The sequence below is a fragment of the Leptonychotes weddellii genome, chromosome 15 (assembly GCF_054177405.1).
Source record: "Leptonychotes weddellii isolate Sample4059 chromosome 15, ASM5417740v2, whole genome shotgun sequence".
NCBI classification, from domain to species: domain Eukaryota; kingdom Metazoa; phylum Chordata; class Mammalia; order Carnivora; family Phocidae; genus Leptonychotes; species Leptonychotes weddellii.
In genome coordinates, this window is record NC_138383.1 from 35,102,201 (window position 1) to 35,124,329 (window position 22,129).

At 51.2% G+C, this 22,129-nt stretch overlaps 2 long non-coding RNA genes across 3 annotated transcripts in view; one reads left to right on the forward strand and one right to left on the reverse strand.

The window, feature by feature from the left end:
• The window catches only part of LOC145717389 (uncharacterized), an 87,657-nt gene extending 69,886 nt beyond the window's left edge, over window positions 1-17,771 (forward strand). The window contains exons 2-5 of one of the 2 annotated variants that reach the window (XR_014140570.1): window positions 5,517-5,613; window positions 14,388-14,692; window positions 16,532-16,650; window positions 17,103-17,771. This is a non-coding gene — a long non-coding RNA (uncharacterized LOC145717389). Of the gene's footprint in view, window positions 1-5,516; window positions 5,614-14,387; window positions 16,651-17,102 lie in introns of both variants that reach the window. The other variant, XR_014140569.1, reaches the window with a different exon arrangement.
• Window positions 7,327-22,129, reverse strand: part of LOC115942880 (uncharacterized) — an 18,232-nt gene continuing 3,429 nt past the window's right edge. Inside the window, exons 2-4 of the long non-coding RNA XR_004077459.2 lie at window positions 11,288-11,502; window positions 10,118-10,225; window positions 7,327-8,837 (exon numbers count right to left, since the gene is read on the reverse strand). This is a non-coding gene — a long non-coding RNA (uncharacterized LOC115942880). The remainder of the gene's footprint in view (window positions 8,838-10,117; window positions 10,226-11,287; window positions 11,503-22,129) is intronic.

Sequence of the window (22,129 nt, forward strand, 5' to 3'; positions counted from 1 at the left end):
CTGGAACTCAAACCCCGGCGCTGCATCACATGCCGCACTACTCTGGAGGCAGATGGTAGAGAAGAGAGGAATCACGCCAGGATTTGAATCTAGGACCTGCCATCTATAAGCATGGGACCGTGGGGCCAACCATTCAGCCTTGGTGCTCTCTGTATTGTGTGGATAATCCCACCTCCTTCTTGCAGCCCAAGTTTGCCAACCTTTTGGCCCTCTGTAAGAAGAGGCTTGGAAAAGCCCATTCTGATCTCACAAGGTGGGCTACATTCACCAGCCAATGCTCAGGTCCATGGCATTTTACTTTAGTTTCCTGTGGCTGCTTCAGGACTTGCCTAAGGGCCCAGCCTTTCCTCCCTGTCCAAGGAGAGTTTCTCAGGAGGTCCAGGCTTCTGTCAGCAAGGTGATGAGCTCAGGATCGGCCATATAATTGTGAGGACTTTTGTTCAAAAGTGATTATGAATTTCAAGACAGTGACAGCAAAACATCAAACCAAGCACAGAGCCCTTCTGGGCACAGGCCCTGGGTACTGTGCAGGTCCCAGGCCCACTAATCCAGCCCTGGAAGAGCTCTGTCTCCATGGCACATGGATAGATCTCATTCAATCCCACCAAAATTTGAGTAAGTTGGGACATATTGGCCACAACCAACAGAAACCCCAATCCAATGAGCTTCAGTTAAGAGCAGGTATTTACAGTAAACAGTATTTAACAATTATAGTCATATAAATGCAGTTTCGTGGCTTTTAATCCTTTGAGTCAACATGTGGACAAAGCAATAAAAACTTGATTATGGGGCAGAAGGAAATATGAACGCCACAGACAACATAAAAAATCTTATTGCTGCCCAAGGTGGCATGTGAATGGGCAGAGGAGTGGTAGGGACATCCATATTTATTCTTATTCTGGGCTGGCAAGACAAGATAAACCACCTAAAGTTGAACAAAAGAAATAGACATTTAGATATCGGCAATCAGTAGGTGCCTAGTAGATGTGCTATAAATCTCAGTTGAGAAGAAGGATGTAGGAGTGTAAGTGAACTCAGTTCTCACAGACCTTTCGGAGAAATCAATGGATTCGGTCTAAAGTTATAAACCAAGAAATGGGTGTAGAAGCATATTATCTAGAGTTATGAAGGTAAACGTCAGAAAAAATACAAAAGGAAATGTGTCAAATAGTTTGCCTCTGGAATGAAGCGGGAAGAACAGGGCAGGGCCTGTTGTTTTCCTTTACGAGCTCTTTTGTACTGTTCGATTTGTTACCACGTTCTTATGTTATTTTGATAATAACTAAAAGTTACAGAGGGCATGGGAATTGATCACCAGACATGGAAAGGCAGAGGGGCTGATTGCCACTGACTCCGTCAGTGCCTCATTCTCCCAGGCTCCATCCCCCGGCCACTGGTCACCCTGGAGTTGGATACAGCTCATGATCCAAGGGGAAAATGCAGAATATTCCAGGGAAGGACTGTGATTGGCTCACATGCCCACCCCTTGGGCCAATCCAGGGCGTGATGAACTCTGATTGGCCTTCCCAGGGTCATGTGACTCTCTGCCAGGAAGGTTGAAATATCCCAGGGGGCCGTAGAGCGGTAGAGGAGGAGTTCTCCAAGGGAAGGGCAGGGCTGTTATCGGAAGAAAGGGAGAAGGGATGCTGGGGACCAAACCAACAGACACGCAGGATGCTGAGACTACCATGGGCCAGACGCTGATAGAGGGCCCAGGGTGTGGGAGACATGGGGATGAGTGCAACATACAACTCCTACCGGGAGTCTGGGTGAGGGTGGGAGACAGGGAAACCAGTAGCTGTTACCCAAGCACACCGGGTTCTATGGGAGCTGGCGGGCAACCTGTTCTGTCAGCTGGGCATCCAGAACTCTTATCAATTCCGAAGCCCTCCCTCCCCCCGCCCCAGAGACTCCCAGCTACAGCACAGTGACTTGGGTCCAGATCCCATTTCTGCTCAGGGACTTTTTTTTTTTCACCCATCTGAGCCTGTTTCTCCAGCAGTAGAATGGGACAGTGATTACAGTTTAGCTATTAGATTGGTTGGAGAGGCCGAGTATAGAGCTTGGCCCGTAGGAGGCCCTTCTCTACCCTCCCCGAATCTCAGGGCCCCCTACCTGCATTGCCAACTTGTCTTAGATAACCTGATTAGCTCCAGCTGAGCTTAAAATCAAAAGATGCTCTTTAGAGTTGTTTCACAATCTGGTCTGTAGAAGAAAACCAGATAATTATCCAAATGCCAAACATTACATAACTGTACCCAAATTGTCAACATATACCTCCACTAACACAGAAGCTCCCTGAAGGCAGGCAAAGCATTAATCATTTTTCCATCTCTCTCCAGTATCCAGCCTAATAGACACTTCCTCCCCACACCCCAGTCTCATCAAGAGATAATTAGCATGCAGCACTGTGAACGTTGAAGGTGTACAACAGACGGACTTAACCCGCATACATTGTGAAATGCTTACCACAATAAGTTTAGTTTACATGCATCCTCTCTATAGATACGAAAAGACAAAGAGAAAAACATGTTATTTTCCCTATGGTGACAAGAACTCTTAAGACCTATGCTTTTAACTTTCAGATACACCATACAGTGGTGTTAACTATTGTTGTCATCTTGTACATTACATCCCTAAAACTTATTTGTCTTATCACTGGGAGTTTGTATCTTTTGAACACCTTCATCCAATCCCCCATCCCCTCCCCTGTCTCTGGTAACCATACATCTGATCTCTTTTTCTATAAGTTTTGGTTTTTAGATTCTACATATAAGTGAAATCATTTAGTATTTGTCTTTCTCTGATTTATTTCACGTAACAGAATGCCCTCAAGGTTCATTCACGTTTCACAGATGGCAGGATTTCCTTTTTATGGCTGAATGATAATCCATTGTGTGTGTGCATGTGTATCACATTTTCTTTATCCATTCACCAGTCAATGGACACCTAGGTTATGTCCATGTCTTGGCTATTTTAAAGAATGCTGCTATGAACGTGGGGGTGCAGATATGTCTTTGACATAGTGTTTTCATTTCCTTTTGATATATTCCCGAAAATGGAATTGCTGGATCATAGGGTTGTTCTATTTAAAATTTTTAAAAATTTGTTATTATTATTATTAAAGTATAGTTGATATACCATATTATATTAGTTTCAGGTGTACAACATAGTGATTTGACAATTCTATACATTATTCAAAGTTCACCATGATAAGTGTAGTCACCATCTGTCACCATACAACATTATTACAATATTATTGACTATATTTCCTAGCTGTACTTTTCATCTCCATGATTTATTTTATAACTAGAAATTTGTACCTCTTAATCCCATTCACCTATTTTGCCACCCCCCCCACACACACACCTCCCTTTGGCAACCACCACCTTGTTTTCTGTATTTAAGAGTCTGTTTTTTGGTTTGTTTGTTCATTTGTTTTGTTTTTAGATTTGACCTATAAGTGAAATCATATAGTATTTGTCTTTCAGACTTCACTTTGCGTAATATCCTCTAGGTCCATCCATGTTGTTACAAATGGCAAGATTTCATTCTTTTTATGGCTGAGTAATATTCCATTGTGTATATATACCACATGTTCTTTATCCCTTCATCTGTTGACAGAAATTTAGGTGGCTTCCATATCTTGGCTACCGTAAATAATGCTGCAATAGACACAGGGGTGCATGTATCTTTTCGACCTAGTGTTTTTGTCTTCTTTGGGTAAATGCCCAGTAGTGGAATTACTGGATCCTATGGTATTTCTCTTTTTAATCTTTTGAAGAGCCTCCATCCTGTTCTCCACAGTGGGTGCCCCAGGTTACAATCCCCCTTTTCCCACATCCTCATCAGCATCTGTTATCTCTTGTCTTCTTGATGCTGGCCAATCTGACAGGTGTGAGGCGATACCTCATTGTGGTTTTGATTTGCATTTCCCTGATGATGAGTGATGTTAAGCACCTTTTCCATGTACCTGTTGACCATCTGTACATCTCTGGAAAAATGTCTCTTTGGGTCCTTTACCTGTTTTTAAATTAAACTTCTTGTTTTTTCGCTCTTGAGGTGCATGTGTTCTTTATATATTTTGGATATTAACCCCTTATCAGAAATTATTTGCAAATATTTTTTCCCATTCTGTAGGTTGTCTTTCTACTTTGCAGATGATTTCTTTTGCTGTGCAGAAGCTTTTTGCTTTGATGTAATCCTGCTTATTTTTTATTTTGTTGCTTGTGCTCTAGGTGTTAGATCCCAAAAATCATTGCTGAGTCCCATGTCAAGGAGCTTTTTTCCTATGTTTTCTTCTGGGTGTTTTATGGGTTCTGGCCTTACAGTGAAGTCCTTAAAGCATTTTGACTTAATTTTTGTGAGCGGTGTAAGATAGGAGTCTATAATGGACACTTTTGATAAAGATTTTTTTAAAAAAACACTAAACAGGTAAAGGGATGAATGAGGCCCTCAGAAGGACACTGAGAACAACAGTTCAGTTTGCCAAGATGGCCTCCTGGCAGACACCACAGTGCGTTCGGACAGTGGCCAGGGACAAGCAGAGAGGGCAAAATGTGTACCTGGCAAGGGGGCTGGAAGGCAGGACACAGTGGAGGAGGCAGTGGGCAATGGGCCTACCTCACTTGTTCATGCAACAGGCGTCTATTAGCCCACCTACCCTGTGGCGGACACCAATTACCTGGGATATATCAGCAGCAAACATGAATCCCCCCACGCCCGGGCAGCTGATATCCAGGGTATAATGTGTGGAGAGCAGCAATAGGCCCTGGAGGAACCTGGCCTAGGCATCCTCATGGCTGCATCTTCCTGGTGATGCATTTGTAATAATAATATTAATTGCAATAACAACAGCAGTTATATAGAGAACCTACTGGATTAGTCAAGACCACCTCAGTTTTAAGTCATAGAAACTCAACCTGAACTGGCTGAAGCCAATAAAACAGAGAAATTCGGTTTGTGTGTTAATTCCTAAAAATACCAGGGGTTAACTGGCTTCTGCCATGACCAGCTGCAGGAGCTCCAAAGACATCATTAGCATTCTGTGTCCTGCTCCACCTCTGGGCTCTGCTGTCTTCTGACATCATTCTCAAATGGCCAAATAGTAAAAATGGCCTCTGATAGCTCCAAGCTAATGATCTCAGCAAAGAGCAAGCACCTCTTTCCTTATTGTTCCAGAAACTCCAGGACACTGTGACAAGGACCACTCCCACTTGGGTCTCCTGCCCAGGCCTAAGCCAGTACTTGAGGTCAAAATTGGGATGTGTTGATTGGCCTGGGTCTGGTGACAGGCATGGGGCTGGCGTGGGGGACAGCCCTATATACTCAGTAGGGACTGAGAATGGAAGAGGGAGATTTTCAAGAGAGCAGGGCTGTACTTGGAAGAGGTGACATTGAACAGAGAGCATCAACAATGGTGTCTACGCCTACTATGTGCCAGGCACAAAACCAAGTGTCAGTTAAGCCTCTCAACAGTCCTCTGTGGTAAGACCATCCTTGTCCCCATTTTACAGGTGGGGAAAGTGGTGCGGAGAGGCTGAGCACCTTTGCAGCATCACCTACTAGTAAGTGGGGCATCAAGGAGCACAGACTCTTCTCTACCAGATGGAGGTTAGTGGGGCTCTTGAATACAGGGGGAGGTCAGAGAGGATTTGACAGATGAAACACAGTGAATGGCTGGCGGGGTTGGGGGGGTAAGATAAAGGGGAATGATCTGATGAATTTGGCACTGTCCCTGTCCCCCTACCTACTCCCCGTCCCAGGGCGATGCTGTAATGCATCTTTCTCTTGTCCCACGTTCTCTGCAACAGTGTAGTGCAGACCCTGGAGCCACGCTGCCTGTGCTCCCCAGGAAATGGAGCCTTTGGTTGGGGATTGAGTGCTGCTGACTTAGAGGGGGAACTGCGGGGCAAGAGGGAGGGAAAAAGAGAGGGGATGGAGGGGAGGATGGGAAGCAATACGAGGTGATGTGGAACCACGTGGTCACTGCTTTACGTGGGAAACGTGCCTCAAATGGTCCAAGGGAGGGAGGCGAGGGATCTGTCCTCCCACCTTGTCTCCTACTGCTCAGAGTGCGTCCCTGAGAATGAACTCCCTCCATGCTTCAGGGGTGTGGTCTCTAGCCCCTTTGGTGGCCACGTGGGAGCCAGACCCTTTACACTGGGATGTGGCCCGGAAAGGGTCAGCCTGTGGGGAGACAGCTGGTCAGCTTCAGGGTGGAAGAATCCCCAGCAGAGGCAGAGCAAGAAGCCAGGAGTCTGGTGGACAGGGGAGCAGACAGAATCTGTAGAGGCAAGAGATGCACGTGATACCCCCGCATTTCGCATCTTATGATACACCTACGTCTCCGTGCCTCGGTTTCCCCCATAGTAAAATGGGGATAACAGCATCTCCCCTAGGGTTGTTGAGAAGACTTGAGATAATGCATGTGAAGTACTCAGCAGTGTCTGCACCACCACCACCCCGCCCCAGGAGGTGAACTGGACTGGCCGTGCGTTGACTTTGCCCGGAGAACTTGGGGAAAGCTTCATGAAGGGTGCGGTACTGGCTAAGCTGTATTAGCCAGGATTCTTTCAGGCTCAAATGAAGGAGAGGAAAGCGCAGAGGCGCATCTGGCTTTGGCACAGTTGGACCCAGGGATGGCTCTGAGTCCCTAGGGAGTTGACTCCTGTTGAGTTCACCGCATGTACACTTGACCTCCAAGGGCTGACCTCAGCAGAGAGACCAGGAGGGACAGATCTGGCTGAAGCACTTGTGAGAGGAGACGTGGGACTAAATCAGGGCTTACCAACTTGAACTCCTCCGACTACAGGGATGGGGCCATGATTTGTTAGTCCCACGCCAGAAAAAGAAAAAGCAAGTCTCTGGTTTGGGCTGGAGTGATTTCAACTCCAAATCTTCATACAAGCTTATTCCGTGATTATCAGCCCAGGTAGTTCTGGATGCGTCTTTGTGTGTTTGGGAAAGTCAATTCTGGCTTCACGAATGCAGTCTGTTTAGTAGATATAATCTCACAGGGTGGAATCCAAGTGGAAATAAATGACATGAAAAGATAAAGAACGTCCTGACCATCCCTCCCGGCAAGGACGTCCTTGAGCACCAGGGTTCCACGAGGCCCCTCCCCAAGCAGTCCCAGGTCGTTAAGAACACCCACACACCCGAGCTACATCATTGCCCTACTTGTGTTCCCGGTGCAAGCCAGAGGATCCCTCAGCCGTGTGACTTTGGACAAGTCATTCTACCCCTGTGACCCTTGGTCCCCTCAACTGTAAAATGAGACTGATGTCTAGGCACAAAAGTGGAAATGTATGCCTACACAAAGACTTGTGTTCAGTGTTCAAAACAGCTTTATTTGTAATAGTCACAGTCTGGAAATAGCCTAAATGTCCACCATCTGACAGATGGCTGAGCAAACTGGTACATCCCTACAGTGGAAGGTGTCTCAGTAGTAAGGCATGAAACTACTGAGGCGCACAGCATGGATGAATCTCAAAGACATGTTGAATCAAGCCAGACACACAAGAGTACACACTAAATGATAATATAAAATTCTAGAAAAGGCAAAATCAATCTCTACAACCAAGGCAGGTCCTAGGGGTTGTCCTGGAGCTTGAAATGTTCTCTATCTCTATGGCGGGGGTAGTGACAAGGGGGTACACATTTGATAAAACTTATGACTCGGGCACTTAAAATGGGTAGGTTTTATTGCATGTAAAGTTTATCTCAGAACTGATTTTTTTTTTTTTTTTAATGAGACCAAAGAAAAATACTGCTTTATTAGGACCCTTTCTATGACAGAAACCCAACTCAGGATGATTTGAGCAAAAAAGAAATGCATTGGCTCATATAATGAGGTTAATCCAGAGGTGTATTTAGCTTCAGGCATGACTGGATCCAGGGGCTTACTGATGTCCAGACAGCATATTCTCTCCATCTATGTGCTTTTTCCTCTGTTGGCTTCGACCTCAAGTAGAGAACAGGATGGCCACCAGCAGCTCCATCAACCTGGCAAACCCCATGAAAAACAAATGCCTCTTTCCCCATAGTTGCTGCAAAACGTCCAAGAGGGAGTCTCCATGTCCATCCTGGGATCCATGCCTGCTTCTAAAGTCGGGGTGGGTGAGAGGTGATCCTCTGAAGGGGAAGAGGCATTATCAGGAGAAAGGGCCATGGACGCTGGGTAGGGAGAGCTGACAGTTGGCCATCACATTTCTCCACATCCTCAGGGGGTGGTGGTATCGCCCATTCCTACCTCCAGCCACCTCTACAGGGGCCAGGCATTAAGAACGGGCCCCAAACTCATTCAAGGCTCAAGTGTGCTTTTCTGTGACGTCACAGACCTGCCTGTTAGTTAGATACAAGAGTCAAAACAGAAAGCAAGCACTAATCTCTTCCCCACCAGCCAAGGCAAACAGAAGGCCCTTCCTGCCTGTGCTGGGCTGTCTGCACCCAAGGAGGCTGGCGCTGGAGGGAGGAGCACTCTGCCACAGCTACTCTGGCCCAGGCCCAGACAGAACCGCCTTGGAGTTGGCGTCCGGACTTGCAGGACGAATGTCAAGGAGGGGAAGGAGGCCTCCGTGGGCTCTGGGTCTCGGCGGGCCTGACCTGAGAGGAATGCAGCATCTCAAGCCAGAGCCACCATCCCTCCAGGGTCTGGCCAGGGCAGGAGGGCCAGAGAGGAAGCAGAAGGAAAGGTCATCTTAGTAGAGTTAAGGACGGAAGGCACCATCCAATACACTGAGACCCAAACCTTACTTCCTGAGCAGTGCAACTACATTAAGGGAGCATCTTCTCCATGCCAGACACCTCCCAGGGTTCTCTGTTGAAGTGTCCTCCTGGAAGGGGCGAGAAAGGGAGCAACGACTTCATATGTGTATTCAGAAGCCTTATATTCAGACACATTTCTACAGGGTACTATTATGCCTACCAACCAAATGAGGCAACAGACACAGTAGTGGGGGGCTTTACCCAGGGCCCCCAGCTAAATAACTGCCCCTGATCAGACTCCTGGGCAAAGACCTGTCCCTCCCCACTCCCCAGCTCCAGGAGCTCAAAGCTCTGGCCTCAGCCTCATCGCTCTAGGCTGGGAGTTGAGCTGAGGTTATTTTTGACCCAGGTAAGCCAAGGCAGCTTAGGGCCATCTCCCAACCCAGTCCCCCAAGGAGCATGGGCAAGAAAAGCCTGAGCTGAGATCCACCGCCCTGTTTCCCACCAAGGTGCTGGCTGAGTCTGCCTGCCCAACCATCCTGTTTTCTGGGAAGCAGGTTAAATGGATGTCATTGCCAAGAGTGGGCAGTCTGCTGCAAAATAGCTGGTGGGGGGCAGGGGGAGAGCCAGACTAGAGCCAAGGCCAACAAGGGAGGGCGTGGCCGAGGCTCAGGCCCTCATTGCCCAAGAAAGCCCGTGGGCCTGGCCCAGAGCTGCTGGGCTCTGGGAAAGTAGTGTTCTCAGCTCCAGGCTCCACCCATCATGTTTGAGGCTGGCTGGCCCTCCAGCTCTGCAGACTGGCCCAGGAACAGCCGACTGCTTCCTGAAGCTCACAATGGGCCCGCCCATGAGTTCCCTGCATTGGCAGCCTGCCCAGGTGGCCCTCCAGCCAGGCTCTTGGAGGCTAGCTCTGTAGGAAAGAGGGAGGGGCAGGGACAGCCTTCTGGAGACCTAGGCACCCCCAGCAGGGGTCCTGACCCTGAGGCCTGCCAGCTCAGAGCGGGGCCCAGATGAGCAAGCCCCATGCAGGCTGGGCTCCTTCCTGGACACCTCTATCCAGGCAAGGAGCAGGGAACCAGGGGCCTCTGCCAACCCCCCAGCTGCGCCTAGGCCACGCCTCTGGTGTGTTCTGAAAATGGGGTTAAATCTTGCCCTGCCCAGAACTTGGATCCCAGGCCACATGGCAGGCTGAATGGGGGCAGCTGTGGGCGCATGCCATCCAGGTGCACACTCACATCAGGAAGACCCAGGGACAGGAACCCAGCCTCCCTGGGGTGCAGATACCTCCTCCATGAGACAGTAGCACCCACCCACTCACCTCCGGTTACTAGATGACCAAAGGCTTCAGTATTAGTAAGCATCATGATATGCTTGTTAGGACCATATGCTCATTATAAGTAATTATTACCGAAACACTGGCCTCAGGAGCCAGAAGCTACAGCGCTGAACCCCAGCTCTGCCACATCCTAGCTGCGTCTTCCAGGGGGTCTCCTGATCACTTGTGCCTCAGCCCATCCTATACAATGGAGATCCAAAGAGGACTCTGAGCAGCAGAGGAAGTATCAGACATGAAATTCGGCCAGTTGCCAATGGTCACCTCTCCTCGAGCAGACTCTGAAGGCAGAGCCGCAAGAATCTTCCAGCTCTAACGTGTGGCCACGTAGCGGAGAGTTCTCCCGAGGAACAGCAGACAGAGACACCAGTCCCTAGGTGCACTCTGTCCCCCATCCCTGGCAACCGCAGGTCCAACCTGCCTTTCTGGGGAGGAGGGACAGGCACTGACATTTGTAGAAGGCTCCCCAGATTCTTAGTGTCACCAGAGTCTAGAAGCAGTGCCGCAGCTCACTTGGAGATCCAACAGGACAAAGCCTGCAGTTCCAGCCTCCTCACCAACTTCATCAATCTTGGTTCAGAAGAGAGACCTAGTGTGGCTCCAATACCCGCCGCCCGCCTGAGAGTTCTGAGCTTCCCGGCTGCAGGCGATTGGCCCTTCCCACTTGGCAGAAAGAAAAGAGAGACTCTGGCTCCCAAGGGCCATGGCTCAAATGGGTTATAAGCCTCACGCCTTTTAAAAGCCCCAATCCTGCTAACTGGGCGGGGGTGTTATGCACGTAGGGGAAAAGTGCTGGAAGGATCTATTTCATTAGCAGACATTATCTCTAGGCATGGGCATTTTTATAAGCCTTTTCATCCTTCTGTATTTTGAAATGCTCTACGGTGGAAGGCGGTTCTTTTATAGTTGGGGGAGAAAACAGTACTCAGCTTTATTTTTCATGTAGGACCTTTTTAAAAAAAATTGATTATTTTTTTTTTTTTTGGCAAGTGTTTTGTGTAAAGAAGGAGGAACACAGGAATAAGGAGGTTTGTGGGGGATGGAAGGGCAGGGCAAAGGGGCCTCAGGGAGGAACAACTGATTTAAAGTTAGCAAACACTTAGCTATGAGGAATGACCAAGCACCCTAGGACCATCGTAGGTGGTGGAATCTCATTTCGCAAAAGCCCCATCCACCTCTTACCAAGCAGTGAGAAACATCACTCTGTACCCTGCCCCCCACCCCCAACCTCAGGTGAACCTTTACCTTGACGCTGTCCCTTCTCCTGGGCAGAAGAATGCTGAGGCTCCTGAGCAAACCCAGCCCTTTAAAAATGGTCTCTGGGAAAGCTGGTGTGGAGGCCCAGCTAGGAGGACGAGAGCCTAGGGAGCAAGGGGCCAGGCTGGCCGGAAGGATGATCATGCGGTCAGGGTCCTGCAAACAGCCATCTTCTCTGGTGACAGGAGCTTGTGAGTCTGCACCTGGAAACCCAAGAAATACCTAGAGGATTAATTTCCCTTGCTGACCTTGTGGACCCCAGGAGCTCAGAGTCCTGCTTGCTGCCTGTTCATCTCCCTGTCTATCCATGCATGGGCAGGCCACCTGCTCAGCCTCAGCAGGGGGTGGGGGGGGAGACTCTGTTGCTTTGGTATCTAGGGACATTCTTGTGAACTGGCGTTCCTGCGCTGAGGGGGACATATCATAAATTTGGTATTTCTTCTTGACAACCCCCCAGCAAGCAACCCTAACTCCACTCAAGACAAGGCCTTGGCTCAGCCAACATATCTGTGGGGAGGGCTGGAAAAGGGGAGGGTGGGGGCATCTGCTGGGAAGTAAGGAGCCCCAGAAGGTGAAACTGGGATAGAGAACATCCAGCCAAGAAAAAGCAAGCTCCCGGGGCACAGCGGGGGTTGGTGGGGAGAAGCCCTCTCAATCCACCGGGGAGTGTATTTTCAAAATGGTGCTCAGGGAGTGAGCTGGGCTCCCTCTGTTTTAAAACATAGTACAACTTCCTGCCCCTAAACAGTTCCAACTTCTCAGGAGAGGTGAGTATCCAGGCAAGCCCAACACTGCTGCTCTTGACATAACTGGCCCAAAAGGCGCCCATCCTTGGGCCCCACACATGCAGCCGGGCTCCCGGAACCTTCACCGCACACAAACTGGGGAGACTCTGTATTCTCCTGAGTTCTAATCTGCGCAGGACTATCTCAATGCTCAGCCTTCCCTAATCCTCCACAAAAAAAAAAAAAAAAAAATTGTAAAAATATATGCAAATCAATGCACCGTCCCAACAGAATTGTTTTAATAATACCCTCTCGTTTCAAGAGGATGGAGGAGGACATCCCAATCGGCCCCCAGGAAGCCCTTCCTGTACCAGAGCGGCCAGGTGGGTGAGGAGGGGTGGCTTGGCGGCCCGATGCACACTGCAAGAACAATAAGGATTTTTAGGGGCATTATGACTGAGTCAGAAAACACAGCTGCCCCTGAAAGTCCCTCATTTTTCTTGCTGTCCTTGAACACTCTCCAGGTAAGTAAGCAGTCCACCGGCTGGCCCAGGGGAGCCAAGGTGGAGATGGCTGACCCTCACCTGACCCTGGCCCACCACCCTCTGGCCCCTGAAGGCTCTGTGGCGGGTAGGGTAGCTGCTGGGTCCCACGGTGGCACGACTCTCCCCCAGGTGTGGCCTGGCGGGTGGCCAGGCTCACTGCCCCACAGCATGCCCAGGAATGAGCAGCCTTTGCTCACCCCGAGCCAACTCTAAACCCAGGGCTTTCTGCCCCCGGAGAGCGGTGGGCCAGAATGCACAGGAATCCCAAGTGGCCGAGTGCAGTCCCAAGAACCAGGGAATGTGGTAAGACCTGGAAGAAGGGTCATCTACCTGGCCCTTGTCGTCCCCTGTGGGGTGTGGACCCATCTTGTGGAGATTGAGCTCCTGACAAGCGAGGGAAAGTCACAGGCCTGACATGGGATGGGAACGTGCAATGGGTACACAGGCAAGTCAGCTCCAGACTTCCTGGGAGGCCAGGCTGGGTGCAGGTAGAGAGGAGAGTATGGGGTGGGGGGCGGTCATAGCGGCTTGACTCCTAAAATGGGCCCAATAGGAACTAAGTTCCCACCATCTCTCCCTTTCCAGAGGCAGTAAGAGAATTTCAGCTCTCTTCTAGGAACCAAAGGGTCAGCTCCTAAAAAGCCAACGGTCACTGGCCCTCTGTCCCTGGTGGGAGGCAAGAGGGTGCAGCGTGTGAGACCCAGCACGCAGTGGGGGGAGCTGCTGTGTGAACAGGGATCTCTGTGCAGCCTTCCCCTGCTCTAGCACTTTCTGCCCACTTCCTCGGAGGTGGGTTCTGGAAGAGGCAACAGCGTCAGGCAGGCCCGAGTCAGGAACACAGGTCCCCGAGCCCTACAAACACACCCTATGATGGGCAAAGACAGCTGGTATGTCCCAGATGGTTTTCAGGTTCGATCAACCAGCTGACAGGCTCTGCTGGGAAGTGCAGGTGGGCAGAAACGGGCGGTGAGGTGAGGGGATGGTCAGAAAGTGGCCAAGAAGAAAGGCGAGAGGATGGTGACCCCTTTCTTTTCTTATGGGAGGATGAAAAGGGCTTCCAGAATCAGAGCCTGGTTTACAGAAGGATGAGCCCTTCTCCCCACTCCCCCCAGTCTGGGCAGGCCTCTGGGGTGGCAGAGGCTCCCCTCCACAGACCCTGGGCTTTTGACTCCTCGGAACCTCGTGGTGCAGAATGCCACCCACCCATGGCTAACTTGTGCCCTGAAGCCAGGCCATCCCAGCCAGGGTCCCAGCTCAGCTGGAACCTACCCCAGCCTGACACAGCACACACCCCTCGGGGGCCTGTCACCAGTTGTGCTGTGTGGCCCCGCTGTGGTGAAAACAGACCCGGTGGCATGCTCTGGTTAGTTGCTGTGTGACCGGGTTTAAGTTACCTAGCTTCTCTGTGCCTTGCCTTCCACATCTGTGAACAGGAATAAGCAGCCCACTTTGCGGGGTGGTATAAGGACCGAAGGGAAGTATACAAAGCACTTAGCAGGTTCCTGACAGAAGTTTATCACTCTCTCCAAGCAGTTTCCCCCTTCCCCTCAGACCCCAAGGGCGGGGGCTGGGCCAGGACCCCCTGGAAGTTGCCAAAGACTCATGTCTTGGAGAATTCCCCCCTGCTGGGAAGAGCAACCGGGATGGAGGTCTGGGCACAGACCTGGCTGCCCAGGGAGCACGACGGCCGTGCCTTCGCCCCACACCACAGGTCCTTCCTTGTTCTGACCGAGAGGAAGTGTGCCCAGAAACCCAGCCGCCGGGCCATGGCCTCACCCTCGCCCGACTATGTTATGACAACTGTCCTCTTGCCCACAGCCTTCTGCCCTAACCAACATCACAGCCACACGCTCCTCCGGCAAAACCCAAGCTGTCCCCCACACCCGAGGACCGAAGCCATCTGAACCATCTGATGCCACGACTGCATCGGGCTTGGCCCGCTCAGAAGCTCCAGCCTGCAGTTTGCACAACTTCTGTGTGAGCTGGTCCCGCCGCCTGGGGTGCCCTGGCTCCACGGCGGATGGAGCGAGAGGGTGAAACCAGCTCCCAGCTTCGCAGCCACAGAAGCTTTGCTGGGCTATCCAACCCCTCTGCGCTTCAGTCGGCTCCTCTGCGAGATCCGGGTAACTACCTGTTTCAGGGGCGGCTGGGAGGATTGAAGTTTGTGCCCATCAAAGGCTTAGAACTCTGCCTGGCACAAAGCATTCCATCGAGGTGAGCCATCCTGACCCACCCCCTGCTGTGTTCTTCTAGACTCAGCTTCTCTCTTCTGGGCGACCTTTCCTGCCCCCGGCCACGTTCTTTCTTTCTTCCTGCTCCCCCTGGGCCCCTGCTTGTGAAGCTGCTTTACCTACTGGCCCCTGGCAGCGCAATCCTAAAACCACATACATCCCAGTCACTCGCACGCATCACCAATGGTGGCTCTGGGGGCCCAGTCTGCATCGCAGACAGGCTCCTTGTGTGATGCTCGGGGACACCCGAGCTTAAGAACCACCGCTTAGGCCATCCACGCACCATGGGGCAGGCAGTGGGGTCAGGGTGGGGGGCTGCCCTGCGTCGTGGCCAGAGGACGCCCCCCAGCCATGCTAGGCACGTGAAAGTGACCCACTTGGGCATGGCTGACAGCGGAGCTCACCCATTCCTGGTCCTCGGGCCTTCCCTGAGCCTGGCCTGTGCTGATCACACATTGATGACCAGGGGCCTGCGCCACCCCCACCCCGCTGCTGGGGGCTGAAAAGCCATCCAGGCTCTCAGACAAGCTGCAGAGTGAAGAGCTCCACGCTGAATGTGGCGTCCCTAAAATAGCCAGCAACCCACAAAACCATGGTGGAAGGAAAAAGAAAAGCCAACCAAGAGTTATCATCAGCCCTTGTTTGGAATTTGCTTTAGAAAGAAAAGTATGTGCCAGTCCCACCCTGACGAGGGAAGGAAGTGGTCAGGCAGAGGGCAACAGTCCTGAAATGTCTTGGGGGAACCTCTCCTCTGGAGAAGCTACTGAGCACACAGACAGGGATGCTGGGGCCCAAGGCAGGGATTGGCTGAGGCAGTCTGGCCCTGGGGCCTGGAGAGGCCAAGCACGCTTCAAGTCAGGGGACAATCTTCCCTGGCAGAGCAAGCTGGGTCAGGCCAGGTGGAGGGATGCTGGTGCTCCAACTTAGGGGAGTGGGCTCTGCAGGCCCTCCTTCCAGCACCTACCCAGTCAGCCCCAGGACAGCTGCTCTGGAGGTGGGAGCCTGAGGGCTCCACTGGACCAGAGCCTCTGCTGCAGCAGAAAGCCGCCTTGGACTCGCTGGCCCCATCGCCCTTGCTGGCTGTTCACAGGCTGGGATGAACAAAGCCAGGAGACCTGAAACTCATCCATCAGAGTCCCTGGGTTTATGATAACCCATCTCTCTCAGCCAGAAATTCTTTTGCTAAGAACACCTCAGCTCCTAAATGCTTACACTCACCCCTTCAGCTCCCCACCCCCCCCCAAACTCTCCAGCCCTGCCTGGCCTGATGCCGATTGGCCAGTGTGCCTTGGGGTTGGCTCGGCTCCCCCCCCGCCCCCCCCAGCCAAAAAAACAACTCATCAGTGAGTGGAGGTCCAAGTGCCCCTGGGCAAGGCTGGCCCGGGGCCTAAATGCATCTGTCCACACAAATACCCACTGCTGCTAATGAGGCTGGTCCGGGGAGGCAGCGCCCTCCTCTCGTCCACAGCTCCAGACCATCTGGAGGAGCCAAAGGCAGGCGTGGGTTGGCCGTCAGAGCCACAACTTTTCTCTCTTTAAGGGAGACTCCATGGGGGAGGGAAACAAGACAAGCAGAGAAGGCATGCAGACAGCTCAGCTAACAGTATGGAAAAGAAGAGTCTCCCTTTAAAGATGCATTTATCCTTCTCACGGGAGTTGGCGGACTGTGGGCCCGTGGGCCAAACCCAGACCACCTCTTGTTTTTATATCTAAAGTTTTATTACAACACAGGTGCACTCATTCAGGTAGCATCTGTGACTGCTTTCACACCGCAGCAGAAGAGTAGAGTTGCCACACAGAGTAACCCTATTTAGCCCCTCACAGGGAAAGTTCGCCGACGCCAGCTTCTGGTGAGTATTCACTCAGTACCCAGTATGCTCCAGAGAGAATACAACAGTGAGCAAAACCTCTGGGCCCTCATGGGGCTTAAGGCCTGGTGAGGGAAGGGCTCTGAGGACCGCGAGGCCTGCTGCTTGGGTGTGCTGAAGGAAAAACATGCCCCAGAAAGGCTGGGGCTCTAACCCCGGCCTGGCGCGCAGAGCTGCACTCTCCCCCACTGGAGCCCTCAGACTGTATGTATCTCAGAATTTTCCAGGGTTTAAAAAGTCACGAGGTGCACATACCACCTGTTTGGCCACACCCCAGCAGGGCAGCACCCCTAATTAAACACATCCATATCTCTGCAGTGAAACCCATGGATATTCACCCTTCCCGAGAGAAACAGAGACTCTCACCGTCTCAAGTCCGTGTGGGTCAGGCTTTCCCATGAAATTAGTTATAACAACAAACTTTCGGTTTGCAGGGTTTTTTTGGCGTTCAGAATTCCAGGTAAGGACCGGGAGCCTGCACCTGTGAAGAGCTAAAAAGGACAAAAGCTGGGTCCCAGCTTCATTCCCCGCTCTTGGCTGGAGATCCCTACCCCTGCAGACTGCCCCCGTGGCCACCGGGCACAAAGCGAGCACACACGAGGCGTGCCAAGAACACGGACTGAATGAACTATCACCAGAACTTCTTTCCTCAAAGAACAGCCACTAACATTTCTGCTGACAAATGTCAAAAAGGAGTATTTAAACCCTGCCTTCATCGACCTGCTCTACTGTCAGGAGCAGAGAGAAGCTGACACAGATGAATAATTTTCCAACTGCATTTACCTGAGATAAGGAAAATGAAACTCTTGTCTGGACACTGTTGCTGCCTTCTGGGCAGGTACACGAGGTGTTTTGCGGGGAGCAGGTGAGGGGGTGGTAGCCAAAACTGAAAACACATGATTTTTTTTTCCTCTGTGGCTGAAGTTCCATTTGGAAATCGACAATAATTTATCTCATCACAAGTTCCCAACAGCTAATTAGAAAAATGTACTAATTAGGTAATAATCTGGTTTCAGGCGTTTTAATTATATTCCTTTGGAAAAGCAAAAAAAAAAAACAAAAAAATCCACCCCACTACGTATTTTTATGTATATATAATTTAATAGCACTTCTTCCAGAGTGTAAAACATCCAGAAAGTCTAAATTATAAGTCTGAAAAACCAAAAACCTCAAACCTTACAACAGTCATACCGGAAGAATATTTTAATACCCATTATCTATAAACAGCGGAATCATCTACAAAATGCAGTGCTTCTGCAGTAAAGGGTGATAACTGGAAAATATTTCAGCAATAACTCCCATCAGCTGTCCTGGAATTAAATGGATTTCCCCCCTTTTCATGCAACAGGGTTTCGGCATTCTGAAATGTCATACCCTCTGTTTCTTAACATAGCACTCCTACAAATGACTCCCAGAAATTTCCTCATCGCCTGAGATTTCTAAACCCCAAATTGGGAAAGAGGTGCTGGGCTCTACTGATGAGCTCTGCCTACCCCGACTCTGGGCGGATTTCTAGGAGGGGCTTTACTCCACGATTGGGAAACATGGTGAGCCTGACAAAACATCTGGGGTAAGAAGGTGAGAGGGGTTGCTGGCGCGGAAAGGGGTCTGCACGCTGGAGAGCGCCCTGGACAGGGCATCCCTCCCGAAGCCGACAGCCTGGAGGGGCGTGGCCAGCGGCTGTGGGAGGGGCCAGGCCAACCCTCCCAACCAACCAAAGCTGCCTGCGACCTCCAGGACTATATTTAGTCAGGGCTGACTGCCCTTCAGGGGGAGGGGCTTGGGGAGGCTGAGCACTGCCACCTGTGAGCAGCAGCACCCGCACGCAGCTCTGCCACCGCGGTGCAGACGTGCTGGGACAGCACAACTCCTGGTGGAGAGGACGCAGGCATCCTCTCTGGCAGTTCCCCCAGCCCTCGGCAGGGCACGTGCTGCCCATCTGACAAATACCGTTTGCCCGACAAGGAGGCACCATGCCGGGCACGCATGGCCTGGGCACAGGCGGGGCTGCCCAGAGCACCAGGGGCCCGCACTGACATGGGCCACTCTAGTTAGTTTCACTTTCCGGTCTTCATCCTGGGCCACCTCTCACCCCAATGCAAGAAAATATCCTTTGAATGCCAAGAGAGAAAGATCCTCAAAAATGTTCCTTGTCATTTTCCTTTTTTTTCCGAGGACACGGTTTTCCTCTGAAGACCCGGTAACAGGCTTTGGTGAAAACCCCAACTGCGTAACTTCAGTCCCCCGGGCTGTTCAGCTCTAATATGATTACACATCTAAATGCAATAAACGGGGCAAAGTGGTATTATTTTTCTGGGAAAAACCAACATCATAAAAGGGTCTTTATTGAATCAAGGGCCCAAGAACGGTTCTCTTGCCTAATTATGGCTCCCCAGTGAACGAGGCTGGGTTTCCAGGCAGGAGTCCTCACAACTCCCCAGCCCAAAGGGCAATGGGATATTTGTCACAACTTGTCTAATTACAAAATCCACCGAAAGGACCAAAGGGAGAATGCCAAGGTAGGTTGACAGCAGCCCCTTCACCCACTTGGGCGCTGGAGATGGGGAGCTGGTTCTCCAACCTACTTCTATTATAAGGAGCACCCCCTGCTCCATTCCCACCCCTCACATTCAAGTCAGGATCCTGGACCCTGCCCCTTTCCACTGTCACTGCTTAAGTGGGTTTCCAGCATCCAGCGCTGCCCCCCTCTATCCTCATCAATATAGAAAGGGCCCCCTGTCGAAATGTATTTTGCCAGATGGTTTAACATTCAGTGATTTGGCCAAGGTTAGTGTGGGTCCAGAACTGACTGACAATGAACGCTTACTATCACCAGACACAGAAGGAGGCGCAGAGGCAGGGGGAGAGGGAGACTCAGGCCAGGGGAGGGTGAACCCTCCACATGGACCGGCTGGGAGCAAGTGGTCTGGTTGACTTTTCTTAGATATACAGTGGTCTGGCCAGGCAAGTCAGAGACTAACATTTTGCTCATATGCAAGTCCGGCTTCCAAGTATCTGTTTAATTGCCCTCAAAGTTCCAAGAGCAGAGACACATTTTTTTTTCCATGTTTTTAAGCTCACCACAGCAAGCTCTGCAGGAAGGGATTCAAGAGAATGTTATCTCCACTCTTCTACTAACCTGTCTCTTCAAATAGGCTGGAGCACAAGGATTGCATGAGCCCACCCCTGGCAGAGTCAGACACTCCCCGCCCCCCCCCTCCAAGGGTGTACCCAGAACATCTCCCTGAAGAAGCAATGACTTGCTTTTCCGCCCCCACCCCCACCCCCAGCAAGGACTTGCTTTTCTCCCAATATTTTCTCCCCAGATATTAAGCCAGCAAGCAGCTTGCCAGGCTCCGGTCGTCTTTCCTTGATCTCACTGGGGTTTCTTCACTGGCCCCATAGGTCCTGGGATGAACTATGGTGTCACTTGAGAACAGCTACAGGTACTCCCCTCCCACCATGCACCCACAAGGCCTTTCACACACATGTTTTCATTTGATCCTCTGATCAAACAGAGTAGGCGTGTGTCATCACAGCCAGGAAAACTGAGTCCCAAGAAGGCATGTCACTGGTCCAAAGTCACTCACAGCTAGTCCTGGGAGAGCCTGGTTTCCAACTGCAAAGCCTACGCCCTTTCGCCAATGCCTGCCTTCAGCAGGAAAGGATTTTGTCTTCCACCAATCTCTGGAAAGCCAGGTGCCATCAGCAGATAAGCAGGAATGCTATTTCCTTGTGTTTAGGAAGAGTGGGGGAGGTCTACCTTGCAAAGGACACGGAGAGAGAAAACTGAAGACCAGGATGAAAGCCTCAGTCACCAAGAAGGAGAAGCTAGTTTTTCCCTTGAACCCCACACCCCCCCAGGGCAGAAATCCAGTGAGAGGAAGTGAGTTTCATGAGAATGAACCACAAAGTCTTCACAGACTGATCCAAATTTCCCAGCTGCACATCTCTGAGTCCCTTCCCCACCCCTCCCAACCGCAGCCCCAGGTTCCAAACTTGTGCCCTCCTCTGTGCCTCCTGGCTCAGAATCGTGGAAGAGAAGTTAAGGCTACCAGGGGGGTATGCTGAATTCAGTCCAATTCCCCCCCATGGACAGAGAAGGGGACTCTCAGCTCGGAGTGGCAGAGCAGAGATTAAGATCAGGAGGTGGTTCTTTCCACACAGCACCTCCCTCCCCAGTTCTCCTGGACAGCAAACACAAGGGGTCTGGCTACAGGGCGATTTCAAAATTCCCCAGACCTTGCCAAAGGGAGGAGGGAGGGAGCTGCGCAGTGGGTGAGAAGTCACCTGCTCTGGGGATGTCTGTGAGCCCAGGCCACTGCTTGAAGGCCTCTAAAGCACTGAAAAGATTCTGGTCTCTCTCAATCACTGGTTTGAAACACAAAATCAAAACATTACTGAGCCATAAAAAAAAAAAAAAGTTAAGGAAGTCCAACAAAATTCTGATTTTTATTTCCCGTGTTGATTACCCTGCAGTGTATTTTGGAATATCAACTTATTTCCTTCCACCACCACCCCCATTTTGATTCTGTACCCTGCTTCACTGGTCCCACTAGAGTGCATTTAGTGAGCCACAAGCCAAAAGCAGCTGTGGCAGTTCATCCTTCCTGGGGCCCTTTCATGAAATGTGCTCAGCGTCAGAACCAGAATCTTCGGGCCTTTCAGGCTGGAGGTACTGCAGAGCAGGTGTTCGAGGTGGCCACACTGGCACATCCAGGGTACTTTAAGACTCTGTGCTGCCTAATCCAGCCCCATCCACCTCCCGTTCCACAGCTCACGCTTTCTGGCTCCCAACCTGGGAAGCCCTACTACACCCAGCCATGAAATGCTGGGGAAGACTCTCCCCCTCTGAGCCTCAGCCTCAGGTACAAGAGGACTCAACGATACCATTCAGTTGCTCTCAGAGCTGGAGGACAAATCCCAGTGGGCAGCCAGGGACCATGCCCGTATTACAGCTATAATCCTAGGTGGGCCCCGGCCCCTACACGTGGTTGGTAGACAAGAAAGCCTGAGCCGGGGGAAGGAGGTTCCCAGGCATCATCCCCACTTTAGGATTACAAAGCTGCTGTTCCCAGCGGGTTAAGTAACTTGCCCAAGGCTACACGTTAGACAGCAATAGAGACAACCTTCTAACCTGCCAGACCCACCAGCCTGAGGTCTCAATCACTCTGCAGCCTTCTCAACTGACACGTATGCAGATTCCAAATAAGAGAGCCGAGGAGATGAGCACCAGTCAAAGGTCCACTGGTGTGTGCCAGGCACTGAACCTCCATTTTTCCTATAAGCCTCACCACGAAGTGACGACGTAGGTAGCAAACTCTTGTTCACAAAGGAAGAAATGGGCACAGAGAAGTTACTGGTCCAAGGTAAGTGGCAGTTAGGACTCCCAACTCAAGCCCGTCTGGACCCAAGGTCTGTCTTCATGGCCCTCACACTAGGCTGCTTCCAGAAAAACCCA